Source organism: Pristiophorus japonicus, chromosome 6, assembly GCF_044704955.1.
Source record: "Pristiophorus japonicus isolate sPriJap1 chromosome 6, sPriJap1.hap1, whole genome shotgun sequence".
Lineage (NCBI taxonomy): Eukaryota > Metazoa > Chordata > Chondrichthyes > Pristiophoridae > Pristiophorus > Pristiophorus japonicus.
In genome coordinates, this window is record NC_091982.1 from 19,539,320 (window position 1) to 19,555,771 (window position 16,452).

The following is a 16,452-nucleotide window of genomic DNA, read 5'->3' on the forward strand; positions in this document are numbered from 1 at the left end:
TCCTTTCTGTCTTTTGCTTTTGTCTCCTTTCTGTTTCCCTTTGTCTCCCTGCATTGGTTCTCATCCCCCTGCCATATTAGTTTAACTCCTCCCCAACATCACTAGCAAACACTCCCCCTAGGACATTGGTTCCGGTCCTGCCCAGGTGCAGACTGTCCGCTTTGTACTGGTCCCACCTCCCCCAGAAGCGGCTCCAATGCCCCAGGGATTTGAATCTCTCCCTGCTGCACCACTGCTCAAGCCACGTATTCATCTGCGCTATCCTGCGATTCCTACTCTGACTAGCACGTGGCACTGGTATCATCGAGCTAGTGAGCCTAAAAGGCATCCCCAGGCAGTTCACTGGTGAAGAGGAATGGAAGATCGGGCCACTGCAATGCCAGCAGTAACCCTCAGGTAAGTGGTAAAGGGGACTGGGAAGGAGGGCGACCGGAAAGATGGGCGATTGGGAAGGGTGCAACTGGGAAGGCGGTCGATCGGATCTGGAGAATAGTCAATCAGATTGGGAGGTTGCTTTGGCCATGAGGGAGGATAGCAATGGCTGTGAGGGAGGGTAGCGCTGGCAATTGCAAGGTGGTGAGTTGGAGATGGGGCTGGGGGGCACAGTGGCCAGCAGCAGTTTGAATGTAGGGTCGAGAGGAGCACTCCCGTTCTTCCAGGCTCCATATTCAGGCAAGTATATTTTAAAATCTTACCTTATTGGTTGCATTGCAATGACCAAGTTTTCAGGGGCCCAGCCTTTAAAAGATCCATAATTCCGGAACATAAATCTCATATGCAGGCAGTGGAAACAGTCTCCTCCTGAAATGGTAGAAAAGTTGGAGAAATCCACAACCCATATCTGCATTACAATGCAGGAGATATGGGATGATGTGATCAATAACTTTGATTGTGGCAGTCCAGGAAATCAATGCAGCCTCAAGACATCAGGAAGAGGCTGTATGGTAGCAAGGATTTCTTTCATACTTGTCCTGAAGAGCACCCTAGATCAAGGCTTAATGGGACTTTAAAAAAAATTGATTCCTGGCATCAATGGAAAGGCCAGCATTTATTGCCCATCCCGAATTGCCCTTGAGAAGGTGGTGGTGAGCCGCCGCCTTGAACCGCTGCAGTCTGCATGGTGAAGGTACTCCCACAGTGCTGTTAGGGAGGGAGATCAAGGATTTTGACCCAGCGACTATGAAAGAATGGCGATATATTTCCAAGTCAGGATGATGTGTGACTTGGAGGGGAACTTGCAGATGATTCTTGTTCCCATGCGCCTGCTGCCCTTGTCCTTCTTGGTGGTAGAGATTGCGGGTTTGGGAGATGCTATCGAAGAAGTCTTGGCAAGTTGCTGCAGTGCATCTTGTAGATGGTACATATTGCAGCCACGGTGCACCGGAGGAAGTGAATGTTGAAGTTGGTGAATGGGGTGCCAATCAAACGGGCTGCTATGTCCTGGATGGTGTTGAGCTTCTTGAGTGTTGTTGGAACTGCACTCACCAGGCAAGTGGAGTGTATTCCATCACACTCCTGACTTGTGCTTTGTAGATGGTGGAAAGGCTTTGGGGAGTTAGGAGGTGAGGCACTCGCTGCAGAATACCCAACCTCTGACCTGCTTTTATTGTCACAGTATTTATGTGGCTGGTCCAGTTCAGTTTCTGGTCAATGGTGATCCCCATGATATTGATATTGTGGTATTCGGCGATGGTAATGCCATTGAACATCAAGCGACGGTGGTTAGATGCTCTCTTGTTGGAGATAGTCATTACCTTGCACTTGTGTGGCGTGAATGTTACTTGCCAATTAACAGCCCAAGCCTGAATGTCGACCTGGTCTTGCTGCATGCGGGCATGGACTGCTCCATTATCTGAGGAGTTGTGAATGGAACTGAACAATGTGCAATCATCAGCGAACATCTCCACTTCTGACCTTATGATGGAGGAAGGTTATTGATGAAGCAGCTAAAGATGGTTGGGCCTAGGACACTGCCCTGAGGAACACATGCAGTGATGTCCTGGGGCTGAGATGATTGACCTTCAACAACCACAACCATCTTCCTTTGTACTAGGTATGACTCCAGCCAGTGGAGAGATTTCCCCCTGATTCCCATTGACTTCAATTTTACTAGGGTTCCTTGATGTCACACTCGATCAAATGCTGCCTTGATGTCAAGGGCAGTCACTCTCAGCTCAGCTGTGGAATTCAGCTCTTTTGTCCATGTTTGGACCAAGGCTGTAATGAGGTCTGGAGCCGAATGGTCCTGACGGAACACAAACTTAGTAAGTGCCACTTGATAGCACTGTCCGTCACTTTGCTGATGATGGGGTGGTAATTGGCCAGACTGGATTTGTCCTGTTTTTTGTGGATAGGACATACCTGGGCAGTTTTCCACAATGTCGGGTAGATGCCAGTATTGTAGTTGTACTGGAGCAGCTTAGCTAGAGGCATGGCTAATTCTGAAGCACAAGTCTGCAGCACGATAGCCAGGATGTTGTCGGGGCCCATAGCCTTTGCTGTATCCAGTGCGCTCAGTCGTTTCTTGATATCACGTGGAGTGAATCAAATTGGCTGAAGACTGGCTTCTGTAATGATGGGCACCTCAGGAGGAGGTCGAGATCGATCATCCACTTGGCACTTCTGGTTGAAGATGGTTGCTAACACTTCAGCCTTGTCTTTTGCACTCACGTGCTTGGCTCCGCCATCATTGAGGATGGGGATATTGATGGTGCCTCTTCCTCCTGTTAATTGTTTAATGGTCCACCACCATTCACAACTGGATGTGGCAGAATTACAGAGTTTTGATCTGATCCGTTGGTTGTGGGATCACTTAGCTCTGTCTGTAGCATGCTGCTTCCATTGTTTATCATGCATGTAGTCCTGTGTTGCTGCTTCCCAGCTTGGCACCTCATTTTTAGGTGCAGCTGGTGCTGCTCCTGGCATGATCTTCTACACTCTACATTGAACCAGGGTTGGTCCTCTGGCTTGATGGTAATGGTAGAGTGAGGGATATGCCGGGCCATGAGGTTACAGATAGTGGTGGAATGCAATTCTGTTGCTGCTGGTGTCCATGGATGCCCAATTTTGAGCTGTGAGATCTGTTCTGAATCTATCCCATTTAGCACGGTGGTAGTGCCACACAACACAATGGAGGGTGTCCTCAGTGTGAAGACGGGACTTCGTCTCCACAATGACTGTGTGGTGGTCACTGCTGCCAATACTGTCATGGCTGCAACAGGGAGATTGGTGAGAATGAGATCAAGTAAGTTTTTCTCTCGTGTTGGTTATCTCACCATCTGCTGCAAGCTCAGTCTGGCAGTTATGTCCTTCAGGACCTGGCCAGTATGGTCAGTAGTGGTGCTAGCAAGCCACTGTTGGTGGTGGACGTTGAAGTTCCCCACCCCTTCGCACATTCTGTGCCCTTGCTACCCTCAGTGCTTCTTCCAAGTAGTGTTCAACATGGAGGAGGAGTACTGATTCATCAGCTGAGGGAGGGCAGTAGGTGGTAATCAGCAGGAGATTTCCTTGCCCATGTTTGACTTCATGCAGCCCAGGGCCACTCCCTTCTGACTGTATACCATTGTGCTGGTGGGACAGGACATATCCAGGGATGGCGATGGAGGAGTCTGGGACATTGGCTGAAAGGTATGATTCTGTGAGTATGACTATGTCAGGCTGTTGTTTGACTAGTCTGTGGGACTACTCTCCCAATTTTGGCACAACTCCACAGATGTTAGTGAGGAGGACTTTGCAGGGTTGATTGGGTTGGGTGTGCCTTTGTCATGTCCCAAGCCAGGTGGTCCGTCCAGTTTTATTCTTCTTCTTATTTCTTGTCGCGGTTTGTTACAACTGAGTGGCTTGCTAGACCATTTCAGAGGGCAGTTAAGAGTTAACCACATTGCTGTAGGTCTGGAGTCACATATAGGCCAGACCAGGTAAGGACGGCAGATTTCCTTCCCTAAAAGACGTTAGTGAACTAGATGGGTTTTTGCGACAATCCGGTAGTTTCATGGTCACCATTACCGATACTAGTTTTTTATTCCAGATTTATTTAATTAACTGATTGAAATTGGGATTTGAACTCACGTCTTCGGATTATTAGTCCAGGTCTCTGGGTTACTAGTTCAGTAATATAACCACTATGCTACTGTTCCCGTTTTCGAGTTGCTTTCACACAGGCCCTTTTCCCAACTGAGCCCGTATCCAGTACTAGCGGCAACAAGGAGTGGGTGGTGATGAAGCTGCTGCTCAGGACAGGAATATTGCAGCTGCAACAATGCAGCCCCTTCAAACCAGGACAGGAGGGAGGTTCTGTTCTGGACCCGGTAGGCATTGGACGCGCAAGTGGCATGATACTCGAAGCAGGTCCTTCAAGGGTAGCGGCTTCATTGTGACGATTGACACCTCAATTCTCAAGGACTCCATTAGTACTGTATCAGCTGACACTGAGTTAGCATCATTTAGGAGTAAGAGACTATATATAGATCACATGTAGCCATGGTGATAAGAGGTAGGAATAAATAGGTAACAATGCAGGGACAACATGGCAGCAAATATGTATATTTCTGACAATTCAGTGTCTTTGTGTATTTTTCTCATGGAGGACATTGTTCCTACATGGTAATTAATGTTTTTAACTGTCCTATTCCAGAGAAGATATAAAACGTATTACAGATTAGCTGAATGGTTGCCTGAGAGCAAAAGGAAGGATCATGAAGGGCACCCTCTTTATTCATCATCATAGACAGTCCCTCGAAATCGAGGAAGATTTGCTTCCACTCCAGAAGTGAGTTCTCAGGTGATTGAAAAGACCAAAACAGGAATTACAGTCTCTGTCGCAGGTGGGACAGACAGTCGTTGGAGGAAAGGGGGGTGGGGAGTCTGGTTTGCCGCACGCTCCTTCTGCTGTCTGCGCTTGTTTTCTGCATGCTCTCGGCGACGAGACTCGAGGTGCTCAGCGCCCTCCCGGATGCTCTTCCTCCACTTTGGGCGGTCTTTGGCCAGGGACTCCCAGGTGTCAGTGGGGATGTTACACTTTATCAAGGAGGCTTTGAGGGTGTCCTTGAAACATTTTCTCTGCCCACCTGGGGCTCGCTTGCCATGTAGAAGTTCCGAGTAGAACTCTTGCTTTGGGAGTCTCGGCGCGGCCCTGGACAACGTGGACCACTTTCCATACCTCGGGAGCCTATTATCAGCGAGGGCAGACATCGACGACGAGGTTCAACACCGCCTCTGGTGCTCCAGCGCAGCCTTCGGCCGCCTGAGGAAGAGAGTCTTCGAAGATCAGGCCCTCAAATCTGGCACCAGGCTTATGGTCTACAGGGCAGTAGTGATACCCGCCCTCCTGTATGGCTCAGAGACGTGGACCATATACAGTAGACACCTCAAATCGCTGGAGAAATACCACCAGCGGTGCCTCCGCAAGATCCTGCAAATCCCCTGGGAAGACAGACGCACCAACGTCAGTGTTCTCGCTCAGGCCAACATCCCCAGCACTGAAGCACTGACCACATTTGACCAGCTCCGTTGGGTGCACCGCATTGTTCGCATGCCTCTTTATTGTAAGAAACTGTGATGATCTTCTGCCTAATGGCACATGCTGCTGGCAGCGGCAACTCTGGGCCCAACTCCTCTCTCTCATGGGGTTGGTCTCCAGCACCTATTCGTCAAGTTCTGTGTTTGGAAGGCCCAGTTCGTAGTAATTGCTAAATTCTGGAAATCCTTACTGGACTATATTGCAGGGCTCCCTCTGACCTGCCCAGGAACTGGAAACAGGACTTGAGATATCCGATATTTTGTTCCACAATGATCCTGGTAATGCCCAACGTCTCATTGAACCTGTTTTAACTCTCTGTCCTTGGACTCCGAAAAGATGTCAACAGCCAAGGCTGTAGTAGGTAGCCCTGGTCTTCTGTCTGCCACCCTGTCACATTGCTGTGGCTGAACAATGCAGGTATCCTGAATTTCCTGAGAATAAGTGTATCATCACAACTTTGTAGATAACGTGTATTGACATGCATAATGGTGTGGCTAGCATCACTCACTGTATTATGTCTCCACAAGATCCTGCAAATCTCCTGGGAGGACAGACGCACCAACGTTAGCGTCCTCGACCAGGCCAACAACCCCAGCAGCGAAGCACTGACCACACTCGACCAGCTCCGCTGGGCGGGCCACATTGTTCGCATGCCTGACACAAGACTCCCAAAGCAAGCGCTCTACTCGGAACTCCTGCACGGCAGGCGAGCCCCAGGTGGGCAGAGGAAACGTTACAAGGACCCGCTCAAAGCCTCCTTGATAAAGTGCAACATCCCCACTGACACCTGGGAGTCCCTGGCCAAAGACCGCCCTAAGTGGAGGAAGTGCATCCGGGAGGGCGCTGAGCTCCTCGAGTATCGTCGCCGAGAGCATGCAGAAATCAAGCGCAGGCAGCAGAAGGAGCGTGCGGCAAACCAGTCCCACCCACCCTTTCCTTCAACGACTGTCTGTCCCACCGGTGACAGAGACTGCAATTCCCGTTTTGGACTGTTCAGTCACCTAAGAACTCATTTTTAGAGTGGAAGCAAGTCTTCCTCGATTTCGAGGGACTGCCTATGATGAGGAGGATTGAGGGAATGAAATCCCTTTCTATTCATGAAGTTTCTTTATCGCCACAAGGATGACACCAATGACACTCTGCACTTGTGGGAATTCAGACACTCAGAAGCAGTTAATGTCTCTCTAGCTCTCTCTCTCTCTGTGCTTGGCTGAGTCCATGTGAAACTGAATGAACTCAGAGGCACGCCCAAACATGGCATTCATGACCTGTCTAATGCAGCAATGAACTGCTGACTGACTGTTGTGACTCATCTCTGAGGAAGGACATTCTTGCTATTGAGGGAGTGCAGCGAAGGTTCACCAGACTGATTCCCGGGACGGCAGGACTGACATATGAAGAAAGACTGGATCGACTAGGCTTATATTCACTGGAATTTAGAAGAATTAGAAGGGATCTCATAGAAACCTATAACATTCTGATGGGATTGGACAGGTTAGATGCAGGAAGAAGGTTCCCGATGTTGGGGAAGTCCAGAACCAGGGGTCACAGTCTAAGGATAAGGGGTAAGCCATTTAGGACCGAGATGAGGAGAAACTTCTTCACCCAGAGAGTGGTGAACCTGTGGAATTCTCTACCACAGAAAGTAGTTGAGGCCAGTTCGTTAGATATATTCAAAAGAAAGTTAGATGTGGCCCTTATGGCTAAAGGGATCAAGGGGTATGGAGAGAAAGCAGGAATAGGGTACTGAAGTTGCATGATCAGCCATGATCATATTGAATGGTGGTGCAGGCTCAAAGGGCCGAATGGCCTACTCCTGTACATATTTTCTATGTTTCTATCTCACCAGAAGCTGCCTGGAAGCATCAGACCGGACAGTGCCTCTGGTGGAAAGGCTGCAAGTCAGATTCTAACAGCTGATATTTGTCTGCATGGCATTGGGGATGAACACAGAGTTTTCAGACACTGCCTATGATAGATCCTTCAAGGCCTGTAGACCCAGTGGCGTGGATGCTTGCGGCTCAGGTGTTGCCTACAGCTATGATGTTGCACTCTTCTCCATGTCCTCATCAACATCCTCCTTACAACACAGTAACCGTGGAATCTCCAGAGAGAAATCCATTATTTCACCATGCAAAGGTCCCTTTAAATTCTCAGCAAGTTTCATAAAATACATTTAAATGCTCAGAACCTGGAGCTTCAAAGTAATGGAAATGATTCCCAGCAACTCAAGTGTACCTTTCACCTTCCTGCTCTCTTTCCATCTGTGGGCCACCGTACAGCTCAGTACTGCCACCTTTACGATGGCAGTGACTTTCAGAAACACTGGGCTCAAGTTTCGGACCCCCGCTAGAATGGCGCACATCGGAGAGGCCCGCCTAATTTGGAGAACAAAAATTGTGCCGAATACTTATCTCGCTATTCTCTGATGGCTGTAGGCCTGTTTCCAGCTTAGCGCGGCGCAGAAGGAGCTGCTGGGGGCGGAGCTACAGCCCTGTGCCAAAAACAGTGCCGGCGGGTACGCGCGTGTGCAGTGGAGGCTGTGCGCATGCGCAGTAGCTACTGGCCCTCCCGGCGACGACCCTATCCCTGGCCGAAGGGACGTCGCCCCGATCCCGCGCCGAGTGGCCTGACACCTCTAACCTCGTCGGCGACGGGCCCCGCCCAAAGTGTCATCGGCGGGGGGCCGGCTTCTTCATCGGCGGCGGGTCCCGTTCAGTTTCACGCCCCCCTGTTCAGCTTCTCCCCTCGCCCTCCACCCCCCCACCACTCCCCGTTCAGCTTCTCCCCCTCTCTTCCCCCCACTCCCTCTCTTCCCCCCCCCCGTAAGTGGCTGGACACGCCCCCTTTGAAAAAAAAATCTGTTCTAAAATGAAACTATTCTAACTATTCTAACTCACTAGAACTGGCGCAAACTAAATGCCGAGAATTGCAATTTTTAAGATGCTCCATTCTAAACTAGTTGCTCCAAAAAAATAGGAGCAACGCAGGCCGAAACTTGAGCCCAATAAGTTGGAAGAAATGTGGCAGGGTGCGATTTCAGCAGCTGGGATAAGGGTGGGGTCATGGCGGCTATTATTCGGGGATGTGTTTCGGCTAAAAGGCTCTTCATCCCATTTTACTTGTCAGATAGCCTCTACAATAATACAAAAGCAAAATACTGCGGATGCTGGAATCTGGAATAAAAACAGAAACTGCTGGAAATCTCAGCAGGTCAGGCAGCATCTGTGGGGAGGAAGCAGATTTAACGTTTCGGGTCGATGACCCTTCGTCAGAACTCGTCTACAATAGGTGGCCTTTGTTGATAAGGAAAATCCAGGCCTAAGTATCAGCAGGCACTTTGACCATTGAGGGCAAAACAGCCGAGCCTGATCCGATCCTGTCCTCACCCATGTCCACACATGTTGCCAGCAAAAAGCACTGGTTAGTGATCAGGAATGGGAGCCCTTGCTGATATTTTCCCATATTAGTACAGGGGCGCTGAGCCTCAACTCAGCACAGACTGTCTCTCGAACATGGAACTTTCCTAGTTTGTGCAGCTTGGTACTACACAGGGAAGTGTGTTAACAATTGAACCATCAGAGAAACATCCATCCTGGAAAGCAAAAGAGTTTACATGGGAAAAGTGGAACTGAACACATTAATTAACATTTGAACTTCACACCTACTCCCTCCATATAAACATGGTAGTGTAAATGGAACTGGCAATTACTGGATGAACCGATGATCCAAAATAGACTGGGTGTGTCATTATCAAGCCTTTATTACTCATTATGTGTTTTGTATTCTCAAATAGCTCTCTCCCATAAAAATGATAGCTGCCACTGAAAATGTGTGAAAACATAGAGCTGTTTCTGACTAATGTGGAATAAATTGATCTCCAATGGCACCGGGATAGCCTGGTGTCATGCTACTGATCCACTCCAAAATAGATAAATTGATCTCCACTGGGAATAAATCCCACATCTGAGGGCTGAACTTTGCCAAAAGAAATGATTTAAATGCATTCAGTTTTAAGGTAGTGAGATGGAAAATCTGAAGAACTGAACTTAAAGCAATCACTTTTTTTCAGGCTGTTCACCCATCTGCCTGTCAATCATGTTATGTCACTGAAGATTGCAGGGAGGATTGGAACCAATATCCAATCTATTGGAAGGTTGAAATGGTTATGGAGGAACCTGAATTTTTGCTCCATTTTCAAAAGCATGACTAATCTGAATAAACCCCTAATTGTGTAGAAAATTCCCTTTTCTGACAGAAATGAGAGCGTGATTATTTTCAACCTGATATTTGACAGACTCACATGAGTCTTGTTGGAATCCTTATAGGGGAGCACAGAAGAACTAGGACCCTTTATTTTCCATCTCTTTGTGGCCTAACAATTTGTGACTGATCCAATATGACATGTTCACATAGTTGTACAGGATGTTCCAAGGCCCAAATAAGCTTAAAAAAGAAAGGGCATGAGCAAGACTGAATGCCATTGTTCCACAGGTTCCTTCTGCTCAGCGTTCAAAAGGCCTCATTTTTTTTCTCCATGAATACATTGCTCTTGTGAATCACAAGTATGAAAAAATGTAAGAACATTGTGCATCACAAATGTTGAGAATGATGTTTACAGACTCAGTCATTAAATGATGAAAAGCACAAGCACCCAAAACAAGGAGAACATAATTTTTCTTCTTTGAATTGGACACACATTTTTTATTGTGTGCTAAAAGCAGAATAATTACTAGTTGATCTTTCATGGAATTGCACATGGGCAATCAGGATGAAGTGCAGTCTTCATTTGAAGTGGGATTAGAAAGGAAAGGATAATTGGACCATTGCATGCAGACATCGTTCAGTTGCCACTTTAAATTCATACATTCTGTCCTCACTTATATATTTCCATGTTAAATATCTGTGTTCACATTTATAACAGAAACTGCCTACGTAAACTTGTTGCACTGTAATTAAAACCTCCTGGTGGCACTGCAGTGCTTCCACTGGTGGGAAGGTGTAATGACAGCGTGACATATTAAATATGTGGTTTCCATTATAAATGTGCACATTGGAATTAATAGAAAAAAGTTGACAGTATGTGAACACAGACGGAAGATTATTAATATTTCACCAGACAATTTCCCACAGGGTAAGTCAGACAATATGGCTATGCTCTTACTTGTCTCCGCTGCTTTCACGTTGCTGTTGCTTTCTGTCTCTCCTCTTCTGCTATATAAATGCAAGTTGTTGTTGTTGCGCTGGCTTTCTTTTTCTCTTCTGCTTTGCTCGCTGCAATTCTTCTATTTGCTTCCCTTTTTCCTCGCTTACTCCTTTTCTTTTTTGAGATGGGAGTTGGGGGGTGGTATATCATGGTGCGGTGGGGAAAGGAGCTATTAACGGCTTCAAATTGCATTTGGGCTAGGGGTTGCGCGCAAAATGTTGCTCTCAGCGGTTCAGTTCCCATCCTTGCCCCCAATCACTCATGCTTCTCCCGTTCCCTTGATCCCATTGTGTACCCTACCTCTTCCCCTTGTCACAAGCCCTTCCTCTTCCCATCACGTCCTCAGCAACAGCACCACCTTTACTTCTTCCTCTTTGAACTATCCATTCAATTCCTGTATCCTCCCTACCCTTTACTCCACCTTCACTCTCCTCACTCTTAACCCACTTCTGCCCATCCCACTTGCTTCCCCAAAGGCAGATGACAAGTACCCTGGTTACCATTAACCTGTTTCCCTCCTCCTCCTATCCTTCCTTCCTATCTGCCCTCTCTCTCTCTCGCTCTCTCACTCTATCTCTCTCATAAATGTCCTCACTTTCTCGCAATCCCCTCTTTCTGTCTCTCAGCCTCTCTGTCCCTCGACCCCCTTCCCTTTCTCGCTCAAACCGGCCGATTTCTCTCAATCCCTCCTCTCTCTCAACCTCACCCTCCCTCTCTCAATCCCCTCTCTCAGAATCTCTTTCCCTCTCTCTTAATCCCACATCTCTCTTTCAATCCCTCCTCTCGCTCAGCTCCTCCTTCCCTCTCTCATCTCCTGTCTGCATTTCTCTCTCAACCCCCTTCCTCTCTCAAACCCTTCTCTCTCACCACCCCTTTCTTTCAATCCAACTCTCTTCACTCCTGTGTCTCACAAGTGTTAAAAATCAAAATCTTTGTCCCACAGATGTCGGTGATTAACATTAACCTTTTCAACCAAACATAGGTGGATATGCTAGCTTCCATTTTTTTGGCAAATTAAACAAAATTAAGTAAAGACCCTCTCTCTCCTCTCTCACCCCTTTCTCTCTGACCTCAGTCTCTCACTGAGTCTCTTTCACCCTTTTCCTCGGCTTAATACATGTTCTGATTTTTATGCAGCACAAAACAAAACCTACAACAGGTGTGTAATTAGTATATTGTCATTGTTTTCTCACTTTCTCACACATACATCGCTGCCACTCCCCCTGCCCTGGCCTCCGATCCCCCTCCCATTGGCAGCACCACCCCCCCCCCCCCGGAAATCTTAGCCCACGTGAGCAGGAGTCGATGGTCCAGGTTCTGGTCTATGAATACAGGGTTGACATCCAGAAGGGCACTTGCATTTGATGGGAGTAGAGTAGCAAACTCCTATCATATCTAGCCGGTCCTCCTGGGAGGGGATCATGAGTTAGCTTAACAACCTGTCCACATAAAAAGACCATTGTTATAGAAACAACCCAGAGCACGATCTGCTGGATGTAAAAGCAGTGGAAGAAATGGGTTGCCTCAAGTGCCACTAGGGTCAGAAGAGGAAGGCTCCCTTTTTTCAGATCCTTGGTCTGGAACCTCCTAGATGGAGCCTTTCAATGGCATGGTACATGTCTGACCTGGCGCACCATTGGTGGCCCGACACCAAGTCTCACCGAGGGCCATAAAAACTGCCCCCTCCTGCATTAATGTCTTCACCCCCAACAAGCATTCCAGGATAGTCCCAGGGAAGAGGGTTGAGGGATATGGTGAAAATATGGGAGTGATTGATGTAGAAAGGTCAGGCTTGTTTGGCCTAAGAGCCTTTTCCTGGTCCTAAAATTCATATGTTCTCCTCCAAAAATTGATATGCTGATGTCCAAATGTTTTGAATTTTGGCACAAACTTTTTTGTTGATGTTGATATATGTCAATTTCCCTACATTTGTCAGACTGCTAATGTAGACTGCCCTCTAATGGCAACATGTGTGAACAGCATGCGCTGTACGTGCAATTTACTTACATCCCTGGCCATCAGAGATGGGGAGATGGGGAGACGGGGGCCCCACAACTACCTAGTGACACAATTAAATATCAGCAGTCAGTCATGTTGACTTGATTTCAACAGAGAATGAAATATGATCGTCTTCATAATGATAAGTTGCAACATTCTTACCTTGCCAGTACTAATTCATGTATTTTACATCCGACGTGTGCAGCAGTTGTCACTGGATGTCGCGGAGAACGATTTCTCAGAGGAGCTAATTCCTTCTGAGGGTGCTCCGTCACAGGACTCATGCATACCATGCACCAGCTCAGACACTCGCACTTCGGTGGACGGGTAGGACAGAGAGTTAGCTTTTCACCTGGTGACTCACACCTCACAGGTGAGCACGAGCAGATGCTGGTGGCAGGGACAGCAGGTGTGTTTGTGACAGAGGGCGCAGCCCGCTCCAACCTCTGCTCAGCGGGACACAGATGCTGTACCCCGGGGGCCGACAATGAAAAAAGGGAACCGTTGAGCAGCAGCAGAGCATGTGCAAAGCGCTGACAGGCCTTCCAAGTATACTGACCACGATTAAAGTGAGACTGGAGGGCTCTGCCTCAAGCATGAGTGGGTTGATATCGCATGGCATTGTGATGATGTCTTTTTCCATGGATAGAGTGGCCAGCTCCATGGAACATCAAGCACTGCAATCAAATGAGTCCATGCACGCCTTGACCATGGTCATGCACACTCTGAATGCCAACATGTCTGCCACCTTAAATAGTTTCACAGATACTTTAATCTTGGCCTTACTGATCTGCACCAAAACGCTCTCCAGCAGAGTGGTAGCGGTGAAGTGCAGCTGGGCTATGAGAGGGAAGATGGAGGTGGAGACTCCATTCAAACGCTTTCACTTCTCACCCATTGCTCACCCCCCTCCCTCCCCCCACCTGTCAGTAGCCCATATGATGTCTCATCTCCCGATGGCCAAGTCTGCCTCTCTGCAGGTGCAGCTGGAGCAGTCTTTGGTAGGGCCCTCACAGGCTCCAAAAGCCAGGGGTCGTCGGCCAAGAGCATCTCAGCAGTCAGAGCAGGATCTGAGCAGCCTTGTCTCTTCCTCTGCAGGAGCCACAGGGATTTCACCACAAAGTAGCAGAAGGAAAAGAGAAAATCTTTGTAGTTACACAAGTGTATGACAATGTATGTTGTAAAGTTTCGGTTGCTTACTTCAATCACATAAAATTTATCCTTTTACATCACTTTCCCAACTTACCATTCTTGGTTGCTGAGTGGCAAGTTGCCTTTTAACTTGTTTGATAATGAATGGGAAGACATGAATTTACGGGGACCAATGGTGAAATGTGCATGGGATGGTTGGTTCTTTGCAGGGCTGCTTTGTATCAATGGCATTGCGGGGTTGGAGGGGGGTGGGGGGGGGGGCGACATGGGGCAGGTGGGAAGAGTGGACATTGCACGTGGTTCTGACATCAGTCCACTTGTGCAACCTAAGTGACCCTTGAATTAATAAGGGCAGCCCTGGCATCCTGGCAGCAATGTGAGTAGTTGTTGGTGCATTGTCTTTATCACCTTCCTCCACCTCGCCTTCCTCTTCCTGCTCCCTCTCAGAATCGTCTGAAGAGGATCTGAGCTCTGCGCCTGTTCCTCCTGCAGGTCCAAACCTTGCAGATGCGCAATATTGTGTAGAGTATAGCTCACCATGACCATTCTGGACACCCTGGCTGGTGTACTGAAGGGCGCCTCCAATTCTTTCTAAACCAATGGCTTGTTCATATGGCAATCATTGTAGCACTGTTGGGCTTCATTGGTCGGGTTTCTGATGGGTGTCATCAGCCAAATTTGAAGTGGGTAATGTAAGGTTTACACACTTTCACAAAAGGCAAAGGAAGAGGCCACAAACTAAAAATGATTTAATACAAGCTTTTGGGACTGACTGGACAAAGGGAGAAAAAGGCGCCAGCCTGGGGCAAGTGGTGACTCATCACCAATTAAAAACAAATCTCTGCGGTCAAGAGCCAGACCTGTTTATGCATAGAAACAAAGGGATTGATACAATCCTACCAAGGAGCCCCTGGATTGATTGGCCAGAGGGGAAAAACAGTTCCCTCTAAAGACTACAAGTCTGCAAGAAACCAGGACAACAAAGGATCCCACAAGGCGTGCATTTTTGGAGACCGGGGCACTTAAGATAAGGAGTTATCTTTTGCCCTGTCGACCTTGTGTGCAAATTGTGGAGATCCAGGCCCATCACCACATCAGTCAAACAAATCGCCACAAACAACGAATCGATCCAGACACATTAATGGAAACCTCAGCTCAGCGGGACATTTATTCATAAAATGGATATATATACAAGAGCTGGGAGCAGCTTAGAGAGAATGAAAAGGAACGGATGAACACGGAAGAAATGGAAGAGAAGAGAATGACCAGAAGAGGGAACATCAAAGAGGAACAACCGGTCACGGAACCAACGACCACGAACCTACAATTTACGATTACAGCAACTAACTGGGTGGGTGATTGTATGTCTTCGGTCAATTCTCTCAGAAGTCTTGTTCTGTAATTTTTAGTCAGTTTTTACGTAATAAAATTGACAGTTGGGTTAAGCCTAAACTTTGCATCACGTATATTCCTTTCCTGTAATTCCCGAGGTCTACAAATCAAGGTAGAGTGTAAAACAAACACCCTACAGAAAATGGTGACCGCGGCAGGACCTCGGCATTTGGAATGGATCACGGACACAATTTAAGGGCAAGAAACCCTAGGGAGGCTTGGTTAAGTCTCAAGTTGGCTCAGGTAGTCGTAGAAAGAAAGGTATCTCAAGGGCGGCTAGGGCAACTTGGGAAGGAAGGAAACAGTCTTGGGTAGGCTGGAGTAATCCTGCATTGACTAGGGTAGCCACTGAGAAAAGTAATCACAGGTAGTCTGCAAAAGGGTCTCAGGGAGACCAAAGTACTCTCAAGGGCGACTAGGGTAGCCGAAGAGCTCCGGCTGACTAGGGTAGCCACTGGGAGAAGTAGTTGCGGGTAGTCTGCGAAGGGGTCTCAGGGAAGCCAGAGGCAATCTCAAGGGCGGCTAGGGCAGCCAGAGGAGAGAAACAGTCTCGGATAGGCTGGAGTAAATCTCGGTTGACTGGGGTAGTCACAGAGAAAGGCCAGAAGTAGTCGCGGGTAGTCTGCGAAGTGTCTCAGGGAGGCCAGAGGTAATGTCACAGATGGCTAGGGCAGCCAAAGGAGAGAAAAAGTCTTGGACAGGCTGGAGTAATCTCGGGCCAACTAGGGTAGCTAGAGAACCTGAGTAACTGTAACCGCAGGTCACTGCGAGGTGGTCTCAGGGGAGGCCAAGGTAGTCAGGGAAAATTTCTCAGCCAGAGGCACTGGAAATGGACTCACTGCAGCAAAACGCAGTAGAGCCCGCGGCTAAAAGCAGTCGTAGGAAGCCTATGGAGGCTAAGGTAGCTGCATATATATGCAACAAACTGGATATTTCAGAGCCATGGGCACGAGAAATGCTACGCTCTGGGGATCTGCAAGAAAAAACGGCAGAGTGGACAGTTAGTAGTAACCACAAAGGTCAAAAGAGAAGGCAATTTGGCTCATGTGCCTGCAAGCAGACACAACTGTTGAGAGAAAAGGTAGGACAGCTGGAGGAGGAGAATAAGAAATCAAAAGGTGAGATAAGCAGTTTCGAGAAAGAAAAGCAGGACCAAGGTATTAAGGAAGAAATGGCACGTAATCAC